At 36.9% G+C, this 13,834-nt stretch overlaps 1 pseudogene; it reads right to left on the bottom strand.

Moving 5' to 3' along the window:
* Positions 1-11,658: 11,658 nt before the first annotated feature.
* Positions 11,659-13,107, bottom strand: LOC102240558 (annotated as a pseudogene).
* Between the last annotated feature and the right edge of the window lie 727 nt (positions 13,108-13,834).

Below are 13,834 nucleotides of genomic sequence, written 5' to 3'. Positions count from 1 at the left end.
TTCTAAGATCTCAGATTTCTAGCCCCATCATAGTTTCCACAGGAGTAACTCATCTGCTGAAGTTGTATAAATCATTCTGTGTTGGTTACTTTTAAATTTTAACTGTACAATCCACTGTGCCTAACATATAAAACAGATGTAGAGTTATTTAGTGTGTTTTTAAGATCTACTAAAATTAGTGTAATATTTTTCAAGTGGCTGTGTCTACTCATCATTATAGTAGCTCACTTTGATTTAGTTTATATTATTATTATTATTAATCCTTATTCAAGGATATGCTTTACTGATGAGAGAGAGAGAGAGAGAGAGAGAGAGAGAGAGAGAATGTTCATGTATGAGAGAAACATCTATCAGTTGCCTTCCATTCCCACCCGCACTGGGGACAAACCTGAAACCTAGTGATGTGCCCTGACCTGGAATCAAACCAGCAACCTTTCACCTTTCAGTGCACAAGAGGACATTCCAACCAACTGAGACACACCGGTCAGGGCTATATTGTTTATTTCAAACACAAGTATGAGTAGTATTTTATAAATATCCTACAATTTATCCATTCCTCAGCTGTAAACTATATCATATTTACTCTTTTCAATTGCAAACAGTGATGAAATAAACATCCTTTTTCAGATTACTTTGTGCACATGTAAGATGTTTATATTGGTTATATTTCAAATACAATTGCTAAGTTGTATGTTTATGTGCATTTTCAACTTCAATTGATATTTCAAAATTATTCTCCAAAGAGAAGCAATAGCATTGTGGGTAAATGCAGAAGGGGGAAAAATAGATATATATTTTTTTTCCATATCCCAAATACACTGGAACAGAGGTTCTTCAACCTGACTGCACATTTGAATAGCCAAGGAACATTTCAAAATTACCAAACCATAGGCCCATGCCAGAGATTCTGATTATAATTGGGCAAGGGTTAGTCCTGGCCATAAGTGTGATTTTAAAGCTCTCAATACCTAAATGATTCTAATGCAAAATCAGGGTAGAAAACCACTTCAGTGCTTCTCAAGTACTAGATCGCATTGCCGTCACCCGGACTGGAGGGCTTGTTAAAACATAGACTGCTTGGACCCACCCCCAGAGTTTCTAATTCAGAATGTCTGGGGTGGGGCTTGAGAATTTACCTTTCTAACAAGTTCCCAGAGGACCTGACGTCATAGTCCGGGGCCTACACTTTGAGAAAAGCTCTTCCACAGCCACAGAATGGGGGCGGTGAGGCAAGCCTTGACAACCAGCACTGACAGCTGCTAGGCGATGATTTCCTGTTTAAACAATCTCACACCACCAGCATACTTTGAAGCCATTCAGTGTCCAGACAAAAAAAATTATATAATTGTTTCTCAACAGACAAAAACTGGAACTCAGTGCAAACCACAATAATAATCAAATAGCTTCCTCTCTTGACTAACATTAGTGATTGCTGTTTCTTTATCAGTTACAACTTTAGCCCTCTCCTGTTTGCCTCCTATATAAATATTACTAAATTAATCCCCGAATTACTCCACTTTTATTGATGAGCCAATCCAGCAAAAACTTCTAAAATAAGCCTAAATCACCTACCAAAGCCCAACTCCTATAACAAGCACCCCCATAACCTCTGTAAGCACCCAAGTATCCCCATAGTGTGCAGTCTCCCTTCCAGTAACAAGTAATAAACCCAAACTTGCTTGGCCACAGGTGTGTTTCTGGTGGTCTTTGGTAGACATGACAAAGGTTACCAATAAAGTGGGGATGAGGATATATATATATACAGGGTGTCCCCCAAAGACATATACACATTTTGAATAATTATTAATTCTAATGGGTTAAATCTGAAAAGAAAGAAACATCAATTGAGCTATCAGCTATTAAAGTGTGTAAACATTTTGGGGAGATACCCTGTATATATATATATGAAATACTACTGAACATACTTAAAAACATACTTTATCATTATAAATATTAAATAGTGGGCATACCAATATTCTTAGTAGAATTAAAGAGGAATTATTCACAAAGAATAAAGAAGAAAAACAATCAATCAGATATCTGGTCAAAAATAACAAATGTCAAAATGAGAATATTATTTTACTTACTTTTTCCCAATGTAAAAATTATATAACCAATTAGTTATCAAATTATTTATATTACATAATTTTTAACTTAAAATACATCATAGACTTTACCTATGTTACTCATTGGGAAATAACTAATGAATAATATTCATATTAATAATTAGTATTAAAATATACATTACATAATTTAATCATTTCTAAATTTCATCTTTCACAGCAGGATTGCAATAGATATTTTCTAAAGTATAAATAATTAATTTTAAATGACTCCAAATTCTTAATATATTTTTCTTTATAAAATAATTATTTTCCATGTTGGACTTTAGAAACATATTTCTATAGAGAAAAAAAAAACAATAACTTGAATTCAAGCCATTCTTCCATTTAAGCTTCTTCAAATAAATTTAATAAAATGTTGCCCTGGCCTGTGTTTCCCATTGGTTAGAGTGGCCCATGCAAGGCGGGGTTGCAGATTTGATTCCAGTTCAAGGGGCAGGTACCTGGTTGGGTCATGTGCAGGAGGAAAGCAATTGATGTCTCTCTCACATTAATGTTTTTCTCTCTCTCTCTCTCTCTCTCTCTCTCTCTCTCTCTTTCTCTCTCTCCCTCTTACTCTTCCTCTCCCTCTCTCTCCTTCCTTCCTTCTTTCCCTTGCATATCTCTAAAAAGAAATGGGAAAAATATATACGGGTGAGAATTAATAAAAAAAATTAATGAAATATTAAATCTGTAACCATTACAAAATGCATTTGTATATCTCTACATACAAATGCATTTATAATTTTATATGCGTGTGAGGATTGTCTGTAATAATATTTTCCTCCTGTTATTTCATCTAGATGGTAAAATTTAGACAAAGGTAATAGTGTTATTGTTTTTATACATCTACATAATACTGGAGTAAACACTACATGGATTAATGTAGTCCTATCCTATATTGCTGGGCTTGACTTAATAATGTTCATGATTTTTATCACTGTTTATCAGGGAAACTTTTCTACTGCTTCGTTGTTGTTTTTCTCTTTAGTCATATTTTGATGTGTTTTACTCATTCTGTAAAATTTGTGTGAAAATTTTGTCTTTTTTTATAACTAAACAATTTATGTAACATAGTAATTTTCTATCATTCAAAGGTTAGAAAGAAATCCTGTTTTAATATCTTAACTATCACGAACTAGCAGATTTTTTGAGGATAATTTTTTCATATCTTTAAAAAGGTTTTTTTCTGACAAAATAAAATTATTCTTTAAAATAATGTAAGCACACTTTCTTTAACATATTATCTATATTTTTACTTTCATTTCATTAATAATTATGAGACATAATAGACATGTGTATCAATAATGCCCAGGGGCTTAGATTATTTTTGTTTCCATATTGAAATCATTGCCAAAGAGTTTGTGTCCACCTCATGCTGTCACCTAAAGAATAAAGGGCCATATGCACATTCTTAATTAATAGGTGAATACTGATAAGGAAACTCTCTGGAAGTATGTAAAGGTGAGCTTAATTTTTTTCAAGATAAAAAAATTGTCAAGACATTTATAAAAATAAAATAATGATCATATCAGAATAAATAAAACAGGAAATCTTAAAGTTGAAAACAAATATTAGAATGTGGTGAAATATATATAAATCATTAAACATAGGTAAAATCCTTTTAATAAGTGGAAGAGGAGACATGGTAGCGTGGAACAGAAAGAATGTATTTCAGAGGGAAGTGGGGCAGGTGAGTAGAGATTAACCAATGAATTTATATGCATAGCCCATGGACAGACAGTAGTGCAAGGAAGAGCTGGAGAGGGGGTGGGAGCTGGGTAGAGGGGGTTAATGGGGGGGTGGGAAGGGGACATCTGTAATACTTTCAATAATAAAGATTAGTTTTTTAAAAAGCATCTCTTAACTCTGAGGCTTAGTTACATTAAATGAAATGCTTTTGTAAATCACGACTGTGTCAGTCTCAGCTGCATGTTCCAAGTCATTGTTGCTGTCAGGTTATTACATTGAGATTGCAAACTCACCTAAATAAATGGCTTATGTTTTGCTATTATGCTTCAGAATTTTTAACACATTTTTACACATGTGATTTCATTTCAATTTTGCCCCAACCTGTGTGGTAGAGACTACAGCTGTTTTAATTTTGGTATAACAGTTGAAAATTAAGTCCCTACAAGGAGGAAAGTGGCTTTTCCACATTTCCATAATTTATAATTCATAGAATTGAGGCTAGAATTTAGTTCTTTTCCTTATATTTTCTGGCTTTGAGATGTGAACCTAATACAATCCCTCTCCCCATATCCTTAATTTTCCCAGGAATGGAAAAGAATCATTTTTAAAGGCTACATTTCTCTTGAAATGTCCAGTGCCTATTAAATGTCACTTTGTTATCTGTAATTTTATGCTTGCTTTACACCAGGAAAATGCAAACATTAACCAGGTAATGAACTGTTTTATCTCTGATGCCAAATGCCCTATATTCTATTTGACTCCTTTTGAATTTGCTGCTTCAATGCCTTGTGGAGAGACCTGGTCTTAATCTATAAGAGCAAGCTGCCAGCAGTTAGTTGGAAAGCAATTTGCCTTAGCCTTTGCATGGCTAGTGCTTTATATTGAAACGGTATTGGCATAACACTTACACCATTTGATAACTCAACTGCACTGACAAGAGAAGCTAACCAAGGAAAGAAAGGACAGCCAACAAGGTTGCTGGCACCGCTGTCTAATCAGGTTGCTACAGAACAAGCGAGCAGCTTTGCAAAAAGGAAGCTACCTTGAAGAACCAGCTTGCATGGGATTAGGGACATCTGTAGCTCTGTGGCCTTCATAGCCTTTTATATGTTGCCAGTATTCTCCTATATACTCCGTGATATGTTCCTTGGGGTTAAAAAAAAATTATGGACTCTAGACAGAAGCAAAGATAATTCTACACTACTGAAACTGTCTTTTCTGAGAGGAGAGAATCTGTTTACTTTATTGTTCTGAGAAAAAAACAACAACAATAAGCAAAAATGAACACAACCTGATTCCTCACCTCTAACTGCACACATAATCTTCTAATCCTCTTAGCTCTATGGATTCCTTTAATATACTTATATGTAAAGTCTACACTGTGGTGCCATGCCATTCTGACTTAATGAGGGGCAAAAGTCTTCTTTTTTCCCCACAAGTGAAATCACATTTGAGCACTCAAAACTGTAATTTAGCAGATGCCTGGAAACTGCAGGTTGGTAAGAAAGGTGAACATATGGGCAGTAGCCTCCAGGGATGTAAAGCTTCAGCTGTTGTGGAGAGTCTTGAAAGCAGAACAAATGCTGTGCACAGTGGAGGGGCCCAGAATTGTTCCATCCTGCATGATGAGTCGTATTTCCCTATGGCTGTTGTTTAATATTTTGCCAACACCTGACCTAATGGAGGGGGCAGCAGCAGAATCTGAGATAAATGGAAAGATTAAGCATCAGTAAAGTTAAATTGAAGTATGTGTTATTTTAGATAGTTTAAACAGTGAGAACCAGAAAACCCAACTCAAATAGGCCTGAAAATTTAGGAAATGCATTATTTCATTAGGAGTCCAGTAGAGCAGGCTCCGAAGCCGGACAGTCAGTGGGATCATTCTGCTCCTGTTCTGTCTGCCTCCTCATCAGCTGTATCCCAAGTCTGCACCACCACTTCCCCCAGTGGTTACCATAAGATCTCTGTGGCAACAGGGAATTGGGTAAACTGAAAAAAATTGTCATCTTCACTGGAGAGAGAAATATTGCTTAGCTGTGAGCAACTAAACTGCAATGAATTGCTTCAGAGGAACATAAAGAAGAAACAAAAAAACAATCAATTGCCTAGTCTCTAGTGTGGTCTTGCAAGTAGGATGATAACTTTCAGAGAGCATTTATTTTGTGCAGGCATATTACTTATAGTTTATTATTTAAAACTTGAAATTATTACTGGACCTTGAATGTCAGGTTCTTTTGTTTCAATGTCATAGAAATGGAACCCAGTACAAAATCAAGCAGACAGAGTTTACTGAAAAGAGCTTGGGCACTGGGGAGTCAACCAGAAAAGAGAAGTAGAGCTCCCAGAGGAGTTTTGTGGAGGCTTCTACAAGGGCCCTGAGGCTTGTGAATGAGGATGACTCATTCAGTTGACTCACTATTATGACCCATTGTCATCTGCTGGTGGTTGACCCCAGGGTACTTATAAGATGTTTTCCATGGTCAGTGGACCACTGCAAGGATCTATAAAATAATGCTTCACGCCCTAACTGGTTTGGCTCAGTGGACTCAAGTGTCCCAGGTTCGATTCCACTCAAGGGCATGTACCTTGGTTGCGGGCACATACCCAGTAGGGAGTGTGCAGGAGGCAGCTGATCGATGTTTCTCTCATTGATGTTTCTAACTATCCCTCTCCCCTCCTTTCTGTAAAAAAATCAATAAAATATATTTTTAAAAAATGAGAAAAATATCCTTGTCTTTAGCTAAAATTCATTGCATTAGGGCAAATAGAGATGACTGTATTGGGATATAAGAGTTAAGAGAAGGAAATAGCTTCTTATTAATGGGAAAAAAAATCAAGGAAGGATAATACGAGTTTGGAATTAAAGAGTAGGTTGGATTAAGATAGGCAGAGCTGGGAAAAAAGTACCGGAGAGGAAAGATTAGCTTGATTAAAATAGGCAAGTATGAAAGTAATCTGCTCTGTTAAAACATAGGATAATTATAATGAGTCAGACATTTCTTACTCACTGCTTTACATTCTCTCCACTCATCTCTTATTTTGGCAAAGATTGCAGCAACTAACTCTAGGTATTTTTGACCAGCATAGGCTAGCTTCTTGTAAGTGTAATTCAAGTGTGCCTGCCTTGGTTGCCTACTGTGAGTCTCTTACTTTCTGCCGTGAGGTTTCTCAGAGACATGGAAGTCAGATAACTTCAGAATTCCTTAGCACTCAGATGCATACAACTCAGAGGTCTGGCAGAGGTCTGGAAGAGTTTACAAGTAAAGCAATCCTTATCAAATAGAGCGCTAAAGATGTTGGCTAAATGTTTATCCCTCCATTCTTCCAGTTGATGAAGTTTAGCTGCATACCATACAGTTTCTCAGAAGTCCTCTAATCACATGGTCATACATAGTCTCCAACTCCAGCTCTAATCTGCCTTCATTCTGGCTGAGAGTTTACACATCTGTCTCTCCTACTAATCTTTCAGATATACTGACCTCAAAATATTTTGGAAAAAATTAACAAATAAAAGCAAGACAAAGAGTGGTGTCCTTTAGAAAATAGAAATAAGCTAGAGGAACAACAGAGATTGAAAAAAAATAAGTTTGTTTACAGACTTATTAAGTTCAAAAAGTGAGTCGGCTATTCACATAAAGTTGTTAATACAACTGCAAATTTGCATTCATATTGGAATTTAATAGAATGAAATGTGTCACATTGTCACACAAAATAATAGTTAAAGTCAACTAATCATCAATGAAAAACTTTAGAAAGAAAAGACCCAACATAGCATCTAAACTAAGAGAAAGAATCATCAGAGAATATGGAGAAGATCTAAACCTGCATAAAACTGGTTTCCAAGAGGGAGAGGGTAATCAACAGGTCTAAATGTTAAAGAAGGTCTAAGAAGGATTACAAAAATCTTCCATTCAAAGACTAACTAACTAATGATTTGAGAGAACAGTTTCATAAAAGTGACAGGAAAATAAGTCACATTACAAAATTTTCAAGAGTACAAAATTATAAGAAAGTAAAATTATATAAATTCTGGCCTTTGCAAAGTTTTTCACTGAATGTACAGAAATGTGGCAAGGCAAGGGGTATCAGTTTTGAGACTTTGGAAAATATAAACTTCTTTGACATCTAAAGGAAAGGATCTAAAATAGAGAGGAAAATCAAAAGTACAAGCAACTGACCTGGTTAACATTATACCATGTTCCTAGAACTAGATGATGAGTAGCACTCAACACAGACATGGGTAAGAAGGATTTACCTTGAAAATGAGATGATATCCAGCTTTCTCTGAGGTAAATGGCAAAAAATTAGAATGGGTATAATTTAAAAAAAAAAGATTTCACATGAAAAGAATAACAGAGGCAATCATATTTGGTTATAATAATATTTGAAGTACATTTAAAAAATAATTGAATAATTTAAATTTAAATAATTAACTCAAGCAATATGAAAGTCTATTTAGATTCGTTTAGACTTATGAAACCCTATCTTCATAAAAAGATATAATTATAATGCAAGTAAAATTGAATGATGCTTTTCAGAAAAGTATTTGAAAACATAACCGAGTATTAACTTGTTTCTCAACAAAATAAAGTAAAAACTTATTTGAAATATAAAGAATGTTTTAAAAATTGTGATTAAAAGGAAAGCATTGATTTAACTCTAAAAGAAAATAGTTTCCCTTGACCCTTCTCTGCCTTCAATTCCATTTATCATCTGATCTCTCTCCATTCATTGGCGAGCTCCTATGAATGATAAGAAAAACCATTTTGCTGACTTGGCTAGGTCTACCCTTTCCTATACCCGATACCTAATCACATATATCTCAAACTGTGAAGCCATGCTAGACCCCATGTTATCTTCTCTGATTTTCAGTCAAACTCTAAGGCTAAGACCTCTGAGTATTTATCCAAAGAAAATGAAACACTAACTCAAAAAGATTATGCACCACCCCCTTGTTTATTGCAGCATTATTTACAATATTCAAGACATGGAAACAACCTAAGTGTCCATAAATGGAAAAAGTGCCCATTGATAGGTAAAGAAAATGTGATACACACACACACACACACACACACACACACACACACACACACAATGGAATATTAGGAACCTTGGATTTTGAGGGCATTATGTAAGTGAAATAAGTAAGACAAAGAAAGACAAATACCATATAATCTCACCTATATGTGAATCTGGAAAAAAACAACAATAAGCTCATAGATACAGATTGGTGACTGCTAGAGGAGGGGCGTGGTGATTGACCAAAATGGGTAAAGGGTCAAAGATTCAAGCTTCCAGTTATAAAATAAGTCATAGGATATAATATAAAGCATGGTGACTATAGTTAATAATACTGTATTGCATATTTTGACAGTTGCTAAAAGTAGATCTTAAAAGTTCACACAAGAAATAAAACTATAGATGGTGATGAATAAGAACTATAATTATGTGGTGATCACGCCAAAATATATCAAATGTTGAATCATTCTGTTGTATGCTTTACATTAATATGAATTTATATGTCAATTATACCTCAATTTATAAAAAACACTAGGACCAATATATTCTATAATGGCCTTAGGGTTATGTTTTTCTATTCTTGCTTTTACTGTTCAAGGTGGTTTGCTTATTTACTCTCATCTATAAACTATTGTTATATTCTCCTAAAAGGGCAATTTACTATATAAGCCTTCTTTTCTAATCCCTAAAATGTCAGTAGTAGTTTAATACTCCTAAACAGGGTATCTTAAATCAAAACTTTCCAAAGAGATACCTCTATAAGAGCCTAATAAATTAAATACATAATCTTTATCCTACTTAAAAGTCATCCTTATAAACTAGCCCCACTATATTCCAAATCTTGTCCTACATTTCTTTCAGATTTTTATTTCACAAAGCTGGCAAACAGTATGACCAGCTGTTATTTGGAAATATCCAACAGTTTTCAACAGTTCCTTTTCAGCTCAAGTAATCATCTTTTCCTGGAGAGCCCTTGTCTCATTCTTATCCTTAATTATTTCCTGTAACAAGAATAGCCATTCCCCAATCCCTTAAAATCCTTTCCAATAGCTTTCACAGTGATATAATTTTTAAACTAGCATGAATTTCACCTTTAGATTAAAGAGATTTTCCTTTCCTTTAAATATAAAAAGGATACAGACATTGGACCCTTGTAATAATGATTACTTTGTGCCTTGTATTGAAATTATATATCAAAGTGTAAAAATATCTATAATAATAAAAGCCTAATATGCAAATTGACTGAATGACCAAACAGCAGAACGACCATCTGGACGATCTTCCAGACAACCATGCTATGACACGCACTGGCACCAGGCCAGCTAAGGTGGGTGCCATGCAATTGGTCAGGGGGCCCTGCCATCACCCCATGATTGCCCCTCAGAGGGAAGCCTGGCCACTGGCCAGCAGGGAAATTGATTGGGGAGAGGGGGGGCTCCATGATCGCCGTAAAGAGGGAGGCCCAGGCCACCCTCTGCCTGGCAATCGATCGCAGAGCCCCGGCCAGTTGATTGCCCCGGGCCACCAGGCTGGCAGTGCTGTGATGGTTGAGCAGGGCCTCCCTCTGTGGGGAGATTGATCTGGGGGTCCTGTGATCAATTGCCCTGCAGAGGGAGGCCCAGGCCAGCCAAGCAATCACACCCCATGCCTGTTGCCCACAGAGGGAGGCGACTGGTGGCAGTGGAGGGGGGTGCAGCTCTGCACAAATGGCAAGTAGTGGCAGTGGCAGGGGCAGAAGACAGGTAAAGAAAGCCCTGATAGACCCTGATCACTGGCCAGGCCTAGGGACCCTACCTGACTTTTGTGCACCGGGCCTCTAGTCTATATTATAAAAAGCCAGTGGCCCTAACGCCATAATGCCGGAATGACCAAATGACCGGTCACCAGGAGATTCATTGATGGGTCCTGTGGTGGTGGCGGGTGGGACTCTGGGTCCTGCGGCGCCGGCGGGGGGTGCGGGGGGTGTGCAGGGGATTCTGGGTCTCATGCGATTCCATTCACTGGGCCTCAAATATTAAATATAAAAGAGTGAATATTCCTTAAATATCCATATAGACGATTACTTCCTTGAGGCAAATGTAAAGTCTATAACATATTGTTCTCAATCACATTTAAGACTTTAATAAACATTTTGTGAATTAAATGGTATTTTACTAAAGTAGAATATGCATGCACACTATCATTGAGAAGAACTCTATATACTGAGTTAAATGACACAATTTAGAGATTCTTCTATACTATTATCTTTTTTACTTAATTTAACATTGATTTATTTTATGTTGTTTTAAACATGTATAAGTGAAACCATCTCAGGCAACAAGAAAATTGTTTTCATTAAATGTACCACAGTATAAAATTTGTTTGGTACAATTTGTTGATTTTTTCTGGAGTATAGTTTTTGAGTTGCACAATAATAATATAATAAGCTAAATTATTTAACTTTTCACTGAAGTATAGGCTCCATAATAAAGGTGCAAATAATAAGTCTATAGCTGAATGAGTCATCACAAAGTGAATACAATTATGAAATCACTAACCAGTTAAACAAATTGAAACAAGTTTCTTCAGAGGACCCTCCCCTCCTGCCCTGTCCCAGTTGCCAGACTCATGCTCTTTTCCTAAGGAAACCGTGATTCTGATTTCCTTCAAAATACAAATTTGTCTGTTTTGGATTTTTTTTCCTCAATAACTTTGTTTTAATGGGTCTCAAAATTCTGTTTCCATTAAAAAGTACTGATTCTAAGAACTAAAAACTTAACTGCCATACACACACACACTTACATACACATGTGCATGCACAAACACCCAAGTGGTCCACAAACATTCTCCTTTCCTTCTGAAGGTTTTATGATGCGTTGTAATCACTAACCAATGTTTCACTATTAAACGTAAATGGCCAATTGAGACAAATAATTCTGAGACCATCTTTACACCACTGATTAGGACTAGGGTGGCGATATTGGGATACTATCCATTTAGCTTGCTGAGCTTTCTGGGCAGGCTTGGTGACTTTGCCAGCTCCAACTGCATTCGTCTCCATTGTTTGATGACACCCACACCAACTGGCTGTCTCATGTCACAAACACCAAAACAGCCCAGAGGAGGATAGTCAGAGAGGCTCACAACACACATAGACTTGCCAGGAATATCAACGATGGCAGCAGCATATTTCAAAAACTTTGGGCCATCTTCCTGCTTTCTCCCAGAACGACGATCAATCTTCTCCTTCAGCTCAGCAAATTTGCGAGCACTGCAAACTGTGTGACAGCCCCGAACAGCTGCGTGTCCAGCACTGATTTGGCCTGGCTGGTTCAGGATAATCACCTGAGCCATGAAGCCAGCTGCTTCTAGTGGTGGGTCATTTTTGCTGTCACCAGACACATTGTCAGGAGAAACATCTTTGACAGACACATTTTTGAGATTAAAGCCCACATGGTCCCAGAAGAGCTTCCCTCAAAGCTTCATGGTGCATCTCAACAGACTTTACCTCCGCTGTATCGTTGACTGCAGCAAAGGTGACAATTATGCCAGGTTTGAGAACACCAATCTCCACTGGGCTCACAGGGACAGTAACAATGCCATCAATTTTGTAGACTCCTGGAGGGGTAGACGCAAGGGTTTGTCATTTGAGTAAGTTGGTTGCAGAATGCAATCCAGAGCTTCAAGCAGCATGGTTGCACTGGCATTTCCATATTTATGGATGGCATTCCATCCCCTGAACCAAGGCATGTTAGCATTTGGCTCCAGCATATTGTCACCATTCCACCCCCAATGGCACAAATGCTACATGCCACGGTCAGGGTTGTAGCCAATTTTCTTAATGTATGTGCTGACTTCCTTAACAATTTCCTCTTATCTCATCTGGCTACAATGCAGCTCAGTGGAATCCATTTTGTTAACAACAATTAGTTGTTTCACACACAATATGTAAGCCAGAAGGCCACGCTCACACATCTGCCCACTCTTGGAGATTCCTGCTACAAACTCACCAACACCTGTAGCAACAACCAGGACATCACCGTCAGCCTGAAATGTGCCTGGAATCATGTTTTTAATGAAATCTCTGTTCTGAGGCATCAGTGATGGTCACATAATACTTGCTGATCTCGGATTTCCATATACCACGCTCATGTTCAGCTTTCAACCAGGTATACTTGAAGGAGCCTTTTTCTATCTCAGCAGACTCCTCAGATTTTTTGATCCCACCACATTTGCAGATCAGATGGCCAGTAGTGTTAGACTTGCCCAAATGTATGAGTCCAATGATGATGATATTGATATGAATATTTTCCATTCCCGTTTTGGCTTAGATTTAGTGGTGGTTTTCACATCTGTGTCTGACATCAAACCCATTGTAAAAAAGCTGGATTTTATATAAGTGAGATTATACAATATTATACCATTTTGTGTTTGCTTCTTTTGCCCAATATTGTACTTGTGTGATTCATCTGTGTCTTTTAAAAATTTTAATAGCTGCAGTGTACTCATTCCATAAATACATAATTTATTTTGTAGGTAATGGAAATCTGGATTTTTAAAAAATATTTTATTGATTTTTTACAGAGAGGGAAAAGGATAGAGAGTTAGAAACGTCGATCAGCAGCCTTCTGCACACCCCCTACTGGGGATGTGCCCGCAACCAAGGTACATGCCCTTGACTGGAATCGAACCTGGGACCCTTGAGTCCGCAGGCTGACGCTCTATCCACTGAGCCAAACCGGTTAGGGCAGAAATCTGGATGTTTTTTAATGTGAAACTATCACACATAAAGCTGCCACAAACATTCTCAAATATGTGTTGTGTGGCATATTTGTGTGTGCTTCTGTGGTATATGTATGCCTGGGAGTGAAAGACTTTAGTAATAAATTATACATATTTTCAGTTTTAGAAGACAGTGACAGTTTTCCAAAGAAGTTGAACCAGTTTACATTATCAGAATTTGCTAGAATTTTGCACCACCTTATAGCATCACCTCTAGTGTATGAAAATTTTCATTATTTCATATTCTTGTCAACATTCAC

This window comes from Myotis brandtii, unplaced genomic scaffold (assembly GCF_000412655.1).
Source record: "Myotis brandtii unplaced genomic scaffold, ASM41265v1 scaffold479, whole genome shotgun sequence".
Lineage (NCBI taxonomy): Eukaryota > Metazoa > Chordata > Mammalia > Chiroptera > Vespertilionidae > Myotis > Myotis brandtii.
The sequence above is the reverse complement of the archived record's forward strand: the minus strand, read 5'-3'. Positions and strand labels throughout refer to the sequence as shown.